Source organism: Carassius carassius, chromosome 18 (genome assembly GCF_963082965.1).
Source record: "Carassius carassius chromosome 18, fCarCar2.1, whole genome shotgun sequence".
In the NCBI taxonomy this organism is placed as follows: domain Eukaryota; kingdom Metazoa; phylum Chordata; class Actinopteri; order Cypriniformes; family Cyprinidae; genus Carassius; species Carassius carassius.
The window spans coordinates 31,617,964-31,634,040 of NC_081772.1; the positions used below are offsets into that span (position 1 = coordinate 31,617,964).

At 46.3% G+C, this 16,077-nt stretch overlaps 4 non-coding genes across 4 annotated transcripts; all 4 read right to left on the minus strand.

Moving 5' to 3' along the window:
• Positions 1-9,133: 9,133 nt before the first annotated feature.
• Positions 9,134-9,215, minus strand: trnas-uga (transfer RNA serine (anticodon UGA)). The gene has a single exon. It is a non-coding gene; the product is annotated as a tRNA-Ser (tRNA).
• A 358-nt stretch (positions 9,216-9,573) lies between these two features.
• On the minus strand, positions 9,574-9,655 carry trnas-aga (transfer RNA serine (anticodon AGA)). The gene has a single exon. It is a non-coding gene; the product is annotated as a tRNA-Ser (tRNA).
• Positions 9,656-10,752: 1,097 nt separating this feature from the next.
• trnas-cga (transfer RNA serine (anticodon CGA)) lies at positions 10,753-10,834 on the minus strand. The gene has a single exon. It is a non-coding gene; the product is annotated as a tRNA-Ser (tRNA).
• A 2,335-nt stretch (positions 10,835-13,169) lies between these two features.
• trnas-uga (transfer RNA serine (anticodon UGA)) lies at positions 13,170-13,251 on the minus strand. Its single transcript has one exon. It is a non-coding gene; the product is annotated as a tRNA-Ser (tRNA).
• Positions 13,252-16,077: the final 2,826 nt, after the last annotated feature.

Here is a 16,077-nt window from a genome sequence, read left to right on the forward strand (position 1 = left end):
AGCTCTCCTGTCCAGTCTCCTCCAGCTCATCATCAGTTTCAGGAGCAGCATCCTGACTGGGTCCCTCCTCCACCTTATCATCCTCTTCAGAGCTCTCTTCTGACAGAGGGGGATCTACATCCTCCTGCATGTCCTCTGAAAGGTGTGTAGTCGGTCTGGTCCTGGGAGTCTCTCTGAGCTTATAGCAAATCCTAGTAGGTCTGTAGTACTCTGAGTCGGAAGAAGAATCAGTGCTGAGTGGCTCGGGGAGGACAGTGTTAGCTAAGGTCAATGTCTGTTTTCTGGAAGTCTCAGTTCTTGTTCTTGCCCTGACACATGAGTCATGATCCACCTCTGCTTTTGGAAGTCTCACTAGCTGTCCTATTGGCAGAATGTGGTCCCTGTGAAGCGTTTTAACACTTCCCTTCCCATTCTCAGGCCTGAGCTTATATACAGGAAGATTTGGCATTTTTCCAACAACCAGGTAAGGCATAGGATTCCACCTTGTTTGCAGCTTGTGTTTGCCTTTCAGCCCCAGGTTCCTGAGTAACACTCTGTCACCGACGTCTAAGGACTGGAAACTAACTCTTTTGTCGTAGGACTTCTTGTTCCTTTGATGAGATCTATTAGCCATTTCTGATGCCAGCCGATAAGCTTTTTTCAAGTCCTCTTTTTTTACTTTGCCACATAGCGGGAATGACTGTCTACTTTCCCATCCACACCCGTTCCAAAGCACAAGTCCACCGGAAGCTTGGCTTCCCGGCCAAACATTAAGTAATAAGGTGAATATCCTGTTGAATCACATTTAGTGCTGTTGTAGGCGTGGACCAAGTGTGGTATATGTTGGCTCCACTGACGCTTCTTGTCAGGTGTTAGCGTTCCTAACATAGAAAGCAAGGTCCTGTTGAACCTTTCAGGCTGCGGATCCCCCTGCGGGTGGTAGGGAGTAGTACGCGACTTACGAATCCCCATCATCTTTAACAGATCTTGGATCAATCTACTCTCAAAATCCCGCCCCTGATCAGAATGGATCCTAGTTGGTAGCCCATAATGCACAAAGAACTTGTCAACTAAGATCGTGGCCACTGTTTGAGCTTTCTGGTTCTTAGTGGGGAAAGCTTGTGCATAGCGTGTAAAGTGATCAGTTACGACCAATACACTGCTCATTCCTTTTGAGTCTACTTCCATGGAGAGGAAATCTATACACACAAGATCCATTGGTCCCCTGCTGGTAATCTGGTGTAAGGGAGCTGTTCTTTGATTAGGGGACTTGCGTGTAATACATTCTCCACAGTTTTTAATATACTGCTCAACATCTTTGGCTATCTTTGGCCAGAAGAATCTCTGTCTCAGCAGGTCAGTTATTCTTTCGATTCCGAGATGTCCCAAATCATCATGTAGGGCCCTTAGAACAGTGTCTCGATACTTGGTCGGCAAAATGAGCTGATTGACGTTCTCCTCTGAAGGCAATTTAGACTGGCGATATAGAAGACCAGCATTCAGAGTTAGTTTGTCTTTCTCTCCTTTCAGTTGGGAAAACTCTGGATCATTCTCAACATGTTCTGGCCATTTATGATGCTGGACAGCCTGTAGTGCAGATCCAATGACTGGATCTTCTTTTTGTGCATGTACTAGCTCATCTTTGGTTATGTGTTTCAAAGCCTCAAGCTCCATGTGCATGGGGAATGAATAGATGTTTGGAATGCATTCTGGGGGAGCTCCGAGCTGATCCACATAACGGACTGAAGTAGGTAAGCTGACTCTTTGACAGATTGACTTCACCCCATCCTGTGATATGTTTTCCCAATCTAGGTGGGAATCATCATCCGGAAAATGTCGGGAAAGAAGATCGGCATCTATGTTTGTGCTTGCCTGGTCTGTACTGCACATCAAAGTCATAAGTCGATAAAGCAGCAAGCCATCTGTGTCCCACTGCATTCAGCTTAGCAGTTGAGAGCACATATGTCAAGGGATTATTGTCGGTCCGTACCGTAAACCGGGCTCCATACAGGTTATCCTGAAAATGATCCACAACAGCCCATTTGAGTGACAAAAACTCCAGCTGGTGAATTGGATAACGTTTCTCTGACTGACTCAGCTTTCTACTTGCAAAAGCCACTGGTCTCAAACCCTCTGAATGCTGCTGATAAAGAACTGCGCCAACTCCCTTTAAGCTGGCATCTACATGAAGGATGTATGGCTTCTCTGGGTCGGCAAATGGTAGCACCGGAGCATGTGTTAGACAGTAGATGATCCGATGGAAAGCATCGGTTCAGGACTGATCCCACCTTTGATCAAATGGCTCAGATTCTTTCAGATAGCTCTTGGAGGGATCTTTGTTTTGCTTTTTACTCTTTTGTGTCGGAGCAAAGCCTTTGGTTAGCTCTGTTAAGGGTCTAACTATGGAAGCATAGTTGGCTATGAATCGCCTATAATACCCGCAAAACCCCAAAAAAGATCTCAGGGTCTTCAGGTCAGTCGGCTTGGGCCAGTTGGTAACTGCTTCGATCTTTGCAGGATCTGGTGAGATGCCTTCAGATGACACAATGTGCCCGAAGTACTTTACTTTTGGCTGGCAAAATTGACACTTATCCAGAGAAAGCTTCAGCCCAGCCTCTCCGAGTCTGTCGAGCACCTTAAGTAGCCTCTCCTCATGTTCTTCTAATGACTTCCCAAAGACGATAATGTCATCCAAGTAAACAAGAACCTGTAGAAGGTTCATGTCACCCACAGTCTTTTCCATTAGCCTTTGGAAAGTAGCTGGGGCTCCTGTTATTCCCTGGGGCATTCTCTCGAACTGGAAGAACCCCAGCGGGCAAATGAACGCCGTTTTTTCCTTGTCTTCTTCGGCCATAGGAATCTGGTAATATCCACTTCTCAAGTCCAACACAGAGAACCATTTGCTGCCAGACAAAGAGTCTAATGCATCATCGATGCAAGGGGTGGTGTACTGATCCGGTATTGTACGACTATTTAGTAACCTGTAGTCAATACACATACGTATGGAACCATTTTTCTTTCTGACGATGACTATTGGTGATGCGTAAGGGCTGCGAGACTCTTTGATGATGCCTGCATGCGTGAGCTCTTGAAGATTTTTCCTTACATAATCAATGTCAGCAGGAGTCAAACGTCTGGACCGTTGCCGGAATGGTCGGGAATCAGACAGACGGATGGTGTGCTCTACCCCTTAAGCTTCTCCAACCTCCCATTCCTCCATGGAGAACACATGTGATCGTTGGGAAAGCTTCTGCCAGAGTCGCTCTTTCCATTCCTCTGTTACAGGGGAGTCTCCAAAGTTGATCAGGGTTTTGTCAAAGTCTGTTGCGGTTGTCTTTTGGAAAGAGACAGTAGTGACACTCTCAGTAAGATACATGTGCCCTATGACAGTGCCCTCTGGTATAACCGTCTCCCTAAGGGACTGATTTTGGACTAGCATCTGGAAGTTGTTAACATTTACTGCATTGCCAGGCACAACCATGGGCTGCAATAGCACACTAGCTGGAAGTGGTGCTGAAGGGGATGTGTCTACCATCAGGATCTCTTTATCAACTTTTTGCATAAACTCAACTTTACAGCTGACCTGTAAGTCTTGCCCAGGGGGAAGTGTAAGGGAACCTGGACCTTGCCATGTAACCCAACCAACATCATCATCATCGACGGTAGGTGAAACTAAAGTTGGGGGTTTAGGCATGTTTTCGCAATGAACTTGTATGCCAAGAGTTTTGGTGATGTCAAGACCCTTTTCACTGCAGCGCTTGACCAGATTTCTCACATGACAGGTATTTGTCCCTATTATGACTGGTGTCTGCTCTTCAGACCTAGGACTGGGGCAAATGAGAGCAAGAACTGTTACAACCTCACTGATTCCAGTAACATCTGGAGGGTATTCCAGATCTACCAAACTGTAGCCACGGTAAGGATAGCTGCTGTTGGATTCACTCAAACCCCAGATGGCAAGACCAGAAACAGGATGCACGGGGACATCTGCGAGGTGCTTTTTGTACCATGACTCAAAAATAATAGTGACCTGAGAGCCACTATCCATGAGAGCATTACAGGGATGTCCTTTTACTTTCAACTTTACCAAACTGGGGGGCCCGATCCAACCTTCTGGAATTACCGCTGTGACTGGCCTGTTTACAACACTTCTTTTTACATCACAGTCTACTTCAGAAGGTGTGGGGTCGGTAACAGGCTGGTTTTCTTTCACAATTTTTAGGGCTCGTATCAGCTTCCTTATGACTTTGTTTTGTTTTTCTGGGTTGTGGCACTTTGCAACAAAGTGACCATTCTCCCCACACCGGTAGCAAAACTGCTCATCGGAGGGTCTCGAGGGTCTGGTGGGGATTCGGGAACCAGCTTCCACCGCTGAGACGGAAGGGTTTCTGACAGAGGGCTCATATGTGTTCTCTTTCCTATGCAGCTTTTGCTGCAGTCTCTTGAATTGCTTCTTTAGAGCCACTAACCCGGAGTCTTGGCTTGGTTCACCTGAGAGTGAAGGGGTCACAGGCGAGGGATTGGAGAGTTCTGCTCTAGCTTCAGTAGGTTTGGGGGCCAGAGCAGCCACCATTGAAATGAGCTCTTTTACCTCAGCTTTTAAACTTTGGATCTCTGCCTGTTTAGCATCAGCTATGTGCTTTGAGCGCACTGGATTCACTGAATTGTTGAGTTTCATCCTGGATGTTTCATACTCCTCTTCATGACGAATTTCACACAGCAGTTGTAGAAAAGTTGGTGGGTTATCCTTCCTCTCCCTTAATCTTAACTGAATTAGCATCAGGTCAGAGGCGACAGCGCCTTTCAGTAGTTGAGACAAACTGGCTTTGTCCTTGTTGCTGGGCAAAACGCCTTTTCTCTGAACAACTTTAGACAGAGACCGCTCCAGGCGTCTAAGGAAATCAGACAACTTCTCCCCTGGTTGCTGGTACATCTGTCGAAAAGCAAAATACAGATCATCTCCAGACTCAGCAGTTCCAAAGGCACTCTCCAAGGCCTCCAGATATTCAGCTGGACTTGAATCAGGATGAGAGTCTCTTACAGCCTTAACTACTTCTAGTGCTGGTCCTCTTAAACATTCCATCAGCCTGCGCCTTTTCTCTCTCTCCATGCATTCGCTCTCCTCCACCATGAGCCATGCCTGCTCAAGCCAGTGATCAAACTGCTCCTCCCCAGGTGGAACTGGCAGAAGTCCTGAGAAAATGAGTAGACGACGGTACCCACCTTCAGCAGGAGGTTTACTGGTTTTCTCCAACAGATCTCCCACCGCCTTTAAGATGGATTCAGTAGAGTTATTGGGTGGTTGAGGGCTAGAGAGCAGGGCCTTAAGATCATCCATAGTCTTTCCCTCAGTCTCTAACAGCACTTTCAGTTTGGTACCAAACTCTTCAGGGGCTGGGTTGCTAGCTATGGTGACCAGGGGCCAAGTTTCTCCACTCTCAGGATACATCACTTCAGGGGGAATGCTTACAGTGGTGAGGTTCTCCTTAGTTTCACAGAGAACCATCAGGCTGCTCAAAGTAGTATCAAACATCCTGCCTCTGACACGCACACGTCCCAAGCACTTAATGGTTTGAACAACTTCTTCAATATGGGCTATTTCAACATCAGGTGGGACTATCACCATCAGTCCATGAGCCTCATCCAGCCCTTCTCCTCTGCACCACCTCTTCAGCTCAGAAATGAGCTGTGCTCTGTCTGCCATTTTGCTTTGTGGTTTAACAGATTATTTTTTTTTTAATTATCTGCACTGACTGTTAAAACCCCAATACTAATCACAAATCACCCCAATCCCAGCGGTGCCTCCATTTTATGTAACCCTTCCTATCCTGCTCATAAAAGGATGGGCCCTAGGTTTGTTTCATATATACTCTCGTATGTGTGTGATATTCTGGATTAAATATATGGGTCACTAAAATGCCTTAAACTTAAACTTGGACTAAGACAAATACCTAAACTATGGTAAATAACTGAATAAATGGCACATTCTACTCAAACTCACAACAGAAACCTTGGTGTAAAAATAACAAGTTTTCACTTTAATTAAATAAAATAATTGTAAATAAATACAGTATAAACTAAATGAAATGTCTGTGCCCTTAGGCTAAAATGCAAACACCAGTATACAATGACCAGATTACAGTATACAATTCAAAAAACAGTGTTTTCTTCAGGAATAAAATATTTCACACAATGTTTCACTTTTATAAAAATAATAAAAGCCGGCACCCCTTATTAGAAAAACAAACGTTGCAGGCCTGAGTCGTGGCTCGGGATCATTGGAACCCAAAAATTACAGGTTCATTGAGTTAAAACAAAAAGAAACAGATACCTTTTCCAAGCACAATGTTCCAGTCAGTTCACCTCAGTCCAGATGAGAATGGAAGTGCACACAGGTGTCCACACCGATATCCACACGATCTCTGATGATTATCCAACGTTGCCAGAGGAACTCTGAGCATCCCTGGTAGCTCAGAGTGCTATCTGGTTCACGTCCTCTCGTTTCCTGGTCGGGAACTGACGAACAGCTACATGGCTAGCTGCGTTAGCTAACAGCTGCATCCACACAGTCCGATCACGTTTCTCTTAGCCTTTAGCCCGTGCTTAGCCAGCACGGCAGTCTGCATGGTATCAACAGTAATAAACTTTATGCTAAAATTAACTGTCGCTCACAACTATCACTTGTCACTTACAAGATTATCAGGCTGACCATCAAAAGTACAAGCTATCAGAAGTTCAGCATAACAAGCTGTTCAATGCACAAACGAACTGTTTAATCCACTTTTTTTCTCACATGCGTCTCTCCTTCCATCCTTATCTCTTTCTGTGTTCGTCCCCCTCCCCTCACAGACGTAAGGTCACATGACAAAACAACCTGGTTTTAACAGAATTATTCTTCCTCTAAAAGAAAATCTTTTTTTTTTTTTTGGCTTTTACATTATGAAATAAACTAACGTTCTTTTTTACAAACACAATTTAACATGAATCCGCCCACTTTTTAAACACAATGAAAACATCAGATTTTTAACCACCTCTTAACTTTATATTCTTTTAACATGTTTTTTTAATCAACATGAACTATTTATTTAAATGTGTTTTAACATTTCAGCTGGGTTACACCATGTAATGGGGTTTTTCAGTGCTGGGCCTGGGGACCGACAGCACTGCACAATTCGGAGGTCTGTCTTATTCTACTCACTCTGTGAGCGCGCTTTCCTAACGAGCTGACCATCAGAATCAGGTGTGCCGAACAAGGGAGGTGCACTGATACCCTGGAGCAGGAAGGAACACCACTCCAGTACAGATTCAGAAGAAGAGATGGACCGTAGTGATAGCAAGGTGACTCCGCCAAAAGCAGAGAGACCTTCGCCCAAACAGGGACTTGAACCCTGGACCCTCAGATTAAAAGTCTGATGCTCCACCGCCAGAGGTGGGTAGTAACGAGTTACATTTACTTCGTTACATTTACTTGAGTAATTTTTTGGGGTAACGAATACTTTTCGGAGTATATTTAAAGATGGGTACTTTATACTCTTACTTGAGTAAATTTTTGGGGGAAAATCTGTACTTTTACTTCGTTACTGTGGGCGACGCTCCTCTCGTTACTTTATCTTAATGCAATAAATGTTATAAATGCTTCAGTTTGTTCCAAACGCGCCGTCTACTTTTCTCTGGGCAATGAGCGATGCCCATTCGCGAATGATTCATTCTTTTGAGTCAATACTGTTCAAAGGCTTGATCAAACCAATTGGCAAACGAGTGAATTGGTTCATGAATCAGTTTGAATGAGTCGTTCAGTTCCCTGCCGCACGCGCTGAGCATCTGAAGTGGTTCACTCGGAGTTGTAACGTTTAAGAACAGAAAGAGCGTTGAAAACGTGGCTGGAACTGCACTGAATTGAAATCTGCAAAGGTTATTATTTGCTAGCGATGGAGATCCTTATTAGATGAACACCGCGTGTGCTGTCTACTGTTTAACAGGTAATAACTTGGGCTACATTCGATTACAGTACACGATAACACTGTGACATTAGTTTGTTGAACGTGTGTGGCTTATAACAGAGGGGAGTCAAGTTGAATGCAGCTTCCAAAAGACAAAAAATAGCCGATTAAGATTTTATTAATTTTAATACAATCACACTGGTGCAAGTCAGCTGCTAAATTCAGATCTGTGATCGCTTGCTGGCGCTGAGCCAGAGATAGATGCGTTTATACCGCGCTGCGCATTATAACAAATCACACATGATTCTTTTGAGCTTATTAAAGCATTGGCCAATCAGAGGTGTTCAGATGAGTCATCGCTAAAATGCCGGTGCTTCCTTCACTCGCTCACTGACTGAATACCTATTTCTGGCGAATTCTCTCGCAGGAACAACAAAGTGCAGATGTGTGTACGAATCTTTAATTAAGATATTGATTTCACAGTGTTAACAGTTTCAGTGATTTTAATGGGAGTTTCTGAGAGTGATTGAAATCTAGACTGTCAGTGAAAATTATCTTTAATAATGTAAATGTTATTTGCTCTCTTTCTGAACAATGAAAGATTAGTAGCAATATTTAAATCACATTAACTTTCAATGTTAAATTCACATTTAATATAAAGTCAGTCGTATTAAAAACATGTTATGGCATGACACCTATATCTGTTACTTAAGTAAACAGACAAGCTTTTATAATAAATTACATAAATTGGAGTAAAGGATGATGAAATATATACATTTATACACACACACATACATTACATACATTTTATCTATATATCTAAATAAAAATAGGCTCAGTATATATGACCCAAAGTAACTAGTAACTAACTACTTGAGTAGATTTTTTATCCGATACTCTTTTACTCTTACTCAAGTAACTATTCAAGACTAGTACTTATACTTTTACTTGAGTAAATATTTCTAGAAGTACTTTTACTTGAGTACAGTTTTTGGGTACTCTACCCACCTCTGTCCACCGCCTGAGCTATCTGGGCTCTTGTGGAGCACTGGCTTCTCACCTTTTATAAAGCAGCAGTTTTACAACAAGCTGCCCAGAAGAGACGCAGGTGTCACGAGGATGAAAGCTAGAAGCAGTTATGGCACAGAGAGCGAAGGACCATTGAAGGCACAATTACGGTCACAGAAAGCTAAAGCAATACTGCAAAGCCCTCCCGTAGTCGGCAGGGATCGAACCTGCGCGGGGAGACCCCAATGGATTTCAAGTCCATCGCCTTTACCTCTCGGCCACGACTACGCCTAATGTTAGAAAGCAAGCCCCCTTGTGTGGTGGTGCCCTGCACAGGCCAAGCTTCAGAAACAAAATCACGCAGAAAGATGAGGTGGTAAAATTTTTTTAACCTTCCCGTAAACTCAACGGCAAAGGGTAGCCGTGACATGGATTCGAACCGGGGTTGCTACGGCCACAACGCAGAGTACTAACCACTACACGATCACGGCGTGCCACTGGCTCACCCAAGACAACCCCTGGAGCCCGGATACAAGAAGCAGCAGCGGCGTGTATGTCCATTGAAGAGGGACTGGACATTTCGCAAATAAGTGCGAGGACCGTGAAAAACGCATGGACGCTTTGCCTCATGGCCTTCAGCAAACAGCACAGTCGGCAGGATTCGAACCTGCGCGGGGAGACCCCAATGGATTTCTAGTCCATCGCCTTAACCACTCGGCCACGACTACAGGAGTAGACCAATTTCTGCTCAGTTTGTGTCCAACACTGCTGCCTGACCTACTTGCAACCAACCCAGCTCAGTCAGCAAGCGGAGATTGCAAGCTAGTCCTGCAAGTGGGTAAAACAGCGGTCCCACTGAGGAGAAATCAGGCTGCCATATCTCATCCTATGTAATGGGGTTTTTCAGTACTGGCCCTGGGGACCGACAGCACTGCACAATTGGGAAGTCTGTCTTATTCTACTCACTCTGTGAGCGCGCTTTCCTAACGAGCTGACCATCAGAATCAGGTGTGCCGAACAAGGCAGGTGCACTGATACCCTGGAGCAGGAAGGAACACCGCTCTAGTACAGAGTCAGCAGAAGAGATGGACCATAGTGATAGCAAGGTGACTCCGCCAAAAGCAGAGAGACCTTCGCCCAAACAGGGACTTGAACCCAGGACCCTCAGATTAAAAGTCTGATGCTCCACCACCTGAGCTATCCGGGCTCTTGTGGAGCCCTGGCTTCTCACCTTTTATAAAGCAGCACTTTTACAACAAGCTGCCCAGAAGAGACGCAGGTGTCACGAGGATGAAAGCTAGAAGCAGTTATGGCACAGAGAGCGAAGGACCATAGAAGGCACAATTATGGTCACAGAAAGCTAAAGCAATACTGCAAAGCCCTCCCGTAGTCGGCAGGGTTCGAACCTGCGCGGGTAGACCACAATGGATTTCAAGTCCATCGCCATAACCTCTCGGCCACGACTACGCCTAATGTTAGAAAGCAAGCCCCCTTGTCTGGTGGTGCCCTGCACAGGCCAAGCTTCAGAAACAAAATCACGCAGAAAGATGAGGTGGTAAAAAATTTTCAACCTTCCCGTATACTCAACGAAAAGGGTTGCCATGACCCGGATTCGAACCGGGGTTGCTGCAGCCACAACGCAGAATACTAACCACTATACGATCACGGCGTGCCACTGGCTCACCCAAGACAACCCCTGAAACCCGAATACAAGAAGCAGCAGCGGCGTGTTTGTCCATCGAAGAGGGACCGGACATTTCGCAAATAAGTGCGAGGACCGTGAAAAAATGCATGGACGCTTTGCCTCATGGCCTTCAGCAAACAGCATAGTCGGCAGGATTCGAACCTGCGCGGGGAGACACCAATGGATTTCGAGTCCATCGCCTTAACCACTCGGCCACAACTACGGGAGTAGACCAATTTCTGCTCAGTTTGTGTCCAACACTGCTGCCTGACCTTCTTGCAACCAACCCAGCTCAGTAGGAAAGTGGAGATTGCAAGCTAGCCCTGCAAGCGGGTAAAACAGCGGTCCCACTGAGGAGAAATCAGGCTGCCATGTCTCATCCTATGTAATGGGGTTTTTCAGTACTGGGCCTGGGGACCGACAGCACTGCACAATTGGGAAGTCTGTCTTATTCTACTCACTCTGTGAGCACTCGTTCCTAAAGGGCTGACCATCAGAATCAGGTGTGCCGAACAAGGAAGATGCACTGATCCCCGGGAGCAGGAAGGAACATCGCTCTAGTACAGAATCAGCAGAAGAGATGGACCGTAGTGATAGCAAGCTGAGGCCTACGAAAAGTAGACTGACCTTCGCCCAAACAGGAACTTGAATTAAGCAGACCACCTTCTGCCATGTTGTGTGTAACACTGCTGCCTGACCTACTTGCAACCTAGCAAGCGGAGATTGTAAGCTAGCCCTGAAAGCGGCTAAAACAGCAGTCCCACTGAGGAGAAGTCAGGCTGCCATGTCTCATCCTATGTAATGGGGTTTTCAGTACTGGCCCTGGGGACCGACAGCACTGCACAATTGGGAAGTCTGTCTTATTCTACTCACTCTGTGAGCACTCTTTCCTAACGAGCTGACCATCAGAATCAGGTGTGCCGAACAAGGCAGGTGCACTGTTACCCTGGAGCAGGAAGGAACACCGCTCTAGTACAGAGTCAGCAGAAGAGATGGACCGTAGTGATAGCAAGCTGAGGCCTACAAAAAGAAGACTGACCTTCGCCCAAACAGGGACTTGAATTAAGCAGACCACCTTCTGCCATGTTGTGTGTAACACTGCAGCCTGACCTACTTGCAACCTAGCAAGCGGAGATTGTAAGCTAACCCTGGAAGCGGGTAAAACAGCAGTCCCACTGAGGAGAAATCAGGCTGCCATGTCTCATCCTATGTAATGGGGTTTTTCAGTGCTGGGCCTGGGGACCGACAGCACTGCACAATTCGGAGGTCTGTCTTATTCTACTCACTCTGTGAGCGCGCTCTCCTAACGAGCTGACCATCAGAATCATGTGTGCCGAACAAGGGAGGTGCACTGATACCCTGGAGCAGGAAAGAACACCGGTCCAGTACAGATTCAGAAGAAGAGATGGACCGTAGTGATAGCAAGGTGAGGCCTACAAAAAGAAGACTGACCTTCGCCCAAACAGGGACTTGAATTAAGCAGACCACCTTCTGCCATGTTGTGTGTAACACTGCTGCCTGACCTACTTGCAACCTAGCAAGCCGAGATTGTAAGCTAGCCCTGGAAGCGGCTAAAACAGCAGTCCCACTGAGGAGAAATCAGGCTGCCATGTCTCATCGTATGTAATGGGGTTTTCAGTACTGGCCCTGGGGACCGACAGCACTGCACAATTGGGAAGTCTGTCTTATTCTACTCACTCTGTGAGCGCGCTTTCCTAACGAGCTGACCATCAGAATCAGGTGTGCCGAACAAGTCAGGTGCACTGATACCCTGGAGCAGGAAGGAACACCGCTCTAGTACAGAGTCAGCAGAAGAGATGGACCATAGTGATAGCAAGGTGACTCCGCCAAAAGCAGAGAGACCTTCACCCAAACAGGGACTTGAACCCTGGACCCTCAGATTAAAAGTCTGATGCTCCACCGCCTGAGCTATCCGGGCTCTTGTGGAGCACTGGCTTCTCACCTTTTATAAAGCAGCAGTTTTACAACAAGCTGCCCAGAAGAGATGCAGGTGTCACGAGGATGAAAGCTAGAAGCAGTTATGGCACAGAGAGCGAAGGACCATAGAAGGCACAATTATGGTCACAAAAAGCTAAAGCAATACTGCAAAGCCTTCCCGTAGTCGGCAGGGTTCGAACCTGCGCGGGTAGACCACAATGGATTTCAAGTCCATCGCCATAACCTCTCGGCCACGACTACGCCTAATGTTAGAAAGCAAGCCCCCTTGTCTGGTGGGGCCCTGCACAGGCCAAGCTTCAGAAACAAAATCACACAGAAAGATGAGGTGGTAAAAAATGTTCAACCTTCCCGTATACTCAACGGCAAAGGGTTGCCGTGACCCGGATTCAAACCGGGGTTGCTGCAGCCACAACGCAGAATACTAACCACTATACGATCACGGCGTGCCACTGGCTCACCCAAGACAAACCCTGAAACCCGAATACAAGAAGCAGCAGCGGCGTGTTTGTCCATCGAAGAGGGACCGGTCATTTCGCAAATAAGTGCGAGGACCGTGAGAAAATGCATGGACGCTTTGCCTCATTGCCTTCAGCAAACAGCGTAGTCAACAGTATTCGAACCTGCGCGGGGAGACCCCAATGGATTTCAAGTCCATCGCCTTAACCACTCGGCCACAACTACGGGAGTAGACCAATTTCTGCTCAGTTTGTGTCCAACACTGCTGCCTGACCTTCTTGCAACCAACCCAGCTCAGTAAGAAAGTGGAGATTGCAAGCTAGCCCTGCAAGCGGGTAAAACAGCGGTCCCACTGAGGAGAAATCAGGCTGCCATGTCTCATCCTATGTAATGGGGTTTTTCAGTACTGGCCCTGGGGACCGACAGCACTGCACAATTGGGAAGTCTGTCTTATTCTACTCACTCTGTGAGCACTCTTTCCTAAAGGGCTGACCATCAGAATCAGGTGTGCCGAACAAGGGAGATGCACTGATCCCCGGGAGCAGGAAGGAACATCGCTCTAGTACAGAGTCAGCAGAAGAGATGGACCGTAGTGATAGCAAGCTGAGGCCTACGAAAAGTAGACTGACCTTCGCCCAAACAGGAACTTGAATTAAGCAGACCACCTTCTGCCATGTTGTGTGTAACACTGCTGCCTGACCTACTTGCAACCTAGCAAGCGGAGATTGTAAGCTAGCCCTGAAAGCGGCTAAAACAGCAGTCCCACTGAGGAGAAATCAGGCTGCCATGTCTCATCCTACGTAATGGGGTTTTCAGTACTGGCCCTGGGGACCGACAGCACTGCACAATTGGGAAGTCTGTCTTATTCTACTCACTCTGTGAGCGCGCTTTCCTAACGAGCTGACCATCAGAATCAGGTGTGCCGAACAAGGCAGGTGCACTGATACCCTGGAGCAGGAAGGAACACCGCTCTAGTACAGAGTTAGCAGAAGAGATGGACCGTAGTGATAGCAAGCTGAGGCCTACAAAAAGAAGACTGACCTTCGCCCAAATAGGGACTTGAATTAAGCAGACCATCTTCTGCCATGTTGTGTGTAACACTGCAGCCTGACCTACTTGCAACCTAGCAAGCGGAGATTGTAAGCTAGCCCTGGAAGCGGGTAAAACAGCAGTCCCACTGAGGAGAAATCAGGCTGCCATGTCTCATCCTATGTAATGGGGTTTTTCAGTGCTGGGCCTGGGGACCGACAGCACTGCACAATTCGGAGGTCTGTCTTATTCTACTCACTCTGTGAGTGCGCTTTCCTAACGAGCTGACCATCAGAATCAGATGTGCCGAACAAGGGAGGTGCACTGATACCCTGGAGCAGGAAAGAACACCGGTCCAGTACAGATTCAGAAGAAGAGATGGACCGTAGTGAAAGCAAGCTGAGGCCTACAAAAAGAAGACTGACCTTCGCCCAAACAGGGACTTGAATTAAGCAGACCACCTTCTGCCATGTTGTGTGTAACACTGCAGCCTGACCTACTTGCAACCTAGCAAGCGGAGATTGTAAGCTAGCCCTGCAAGCGGGTAAAACAGCAGTCCCACTGAGGAGAAATCAGGCTGCCATGTCTCATCCTATGTAATGGGGTTTTTCAGTGCTGGGCCTGGGGACCGACAGCACTGCACAATTCGGAGGTCTGTCTTATTCTACTCACTCTGTGAGCACTCTTTCCTAAAGGGCTGACCATCAGAATCAGGTTTGCCGAACAAGGGAGATGCACTGATCCCCGGGAGCAGGAAGGAACATCGCTCTAGTACAGAGTCAGCAGAAGAGATGGACCGTAGTGATAGCAAGCTCAGGCCTACAAAAAGAAGACTGACCTTCGCCCAAACAGGGACTTGAATTAAGCAGACCACCTTCTGCCATGTTGTGTGTAACACTGCTGCCTGACCTACTTGCAACCTAGCAAGCCGAGATTGTAAGCTAGCCCTGGAAGCGGCTAAAACAGCAGTCCCACTGAGGAGAAATCAGGCTGCCATGTCTCATCCTATGTAATGGGGTTTTTCAGTACTGGCCCTGGGGACCAACAGCACTGCACAAATGGGAGGTCTGTCTTATTCTACTCACTCCGTGAGCACTCTTTCCTAAAGGGCTGACCATCAGAATCATGTGTGCCGAACAAGGGAGATGCACTGATCCCCGGGAGAAGGAAGGAACATCGCTCTAATACAGAGTCAGCAGAAGAGATGGACCCGTAGTGATACCAAGCTGAGGCCTACAAAAAGTAGACTGACCTTCACCCAAACAGGGACTTGAATTAACCCTTTGAAGTCGATTAACACGGATACCCGTTTTGAGTCATTTTCTCCTGATAACCCCGAAAAGAACTTAAATTACACTTTCAGTTTTAATCGTACAGATAAGAGCAATACATCAATCGAATCTGTAAAGGGTCTACTTTTTTTTGGATACAGACATAATAACAACAAAACTTTGTGCACTTATAAAATAAAGATAACAAACAAGGTGTGCTGTCTGCAGCCTTTGTCTGCGCTGATCTTTATTTACAAACACTTCATTAAAATGAACTGTAACTCCGTGAATATTCAACGAAAATACATGAGAGAGATATCTATAGAAAGCTTGACATGTCTACTTTTAAACTAAACAATTTCCGCCGAAAACAGATTTTCTGTGATAAAGTAATCCATATGAAAACAACCAGCAAGATGCACAGCTGTCTCCCTTCATTATATCTAATGTGACCACGCCCCCGCGCTGAACGCGCTATTCAGAATTAAACTGAAGCGCGCGGCTTGAATACGCCCATAACAGAAGAAAAAGCAGCGAGACTGTTCTTCAAGATTTTATTTTACTGTTTGCTTCGAGATGAGAGGAATAAGACATAATTCACCCCAAAAAGATGTCATGTGGTTGAGGATTTGAGAAATGGATTTCCTCAGAAAAAAAAGAATGAAGCACTTTATTCAGCAGAGATCATAAACATGAGTAAGTCTCTTTTTATTCATTTATATACTTGTACTAGTTTTCACATAACATGTAA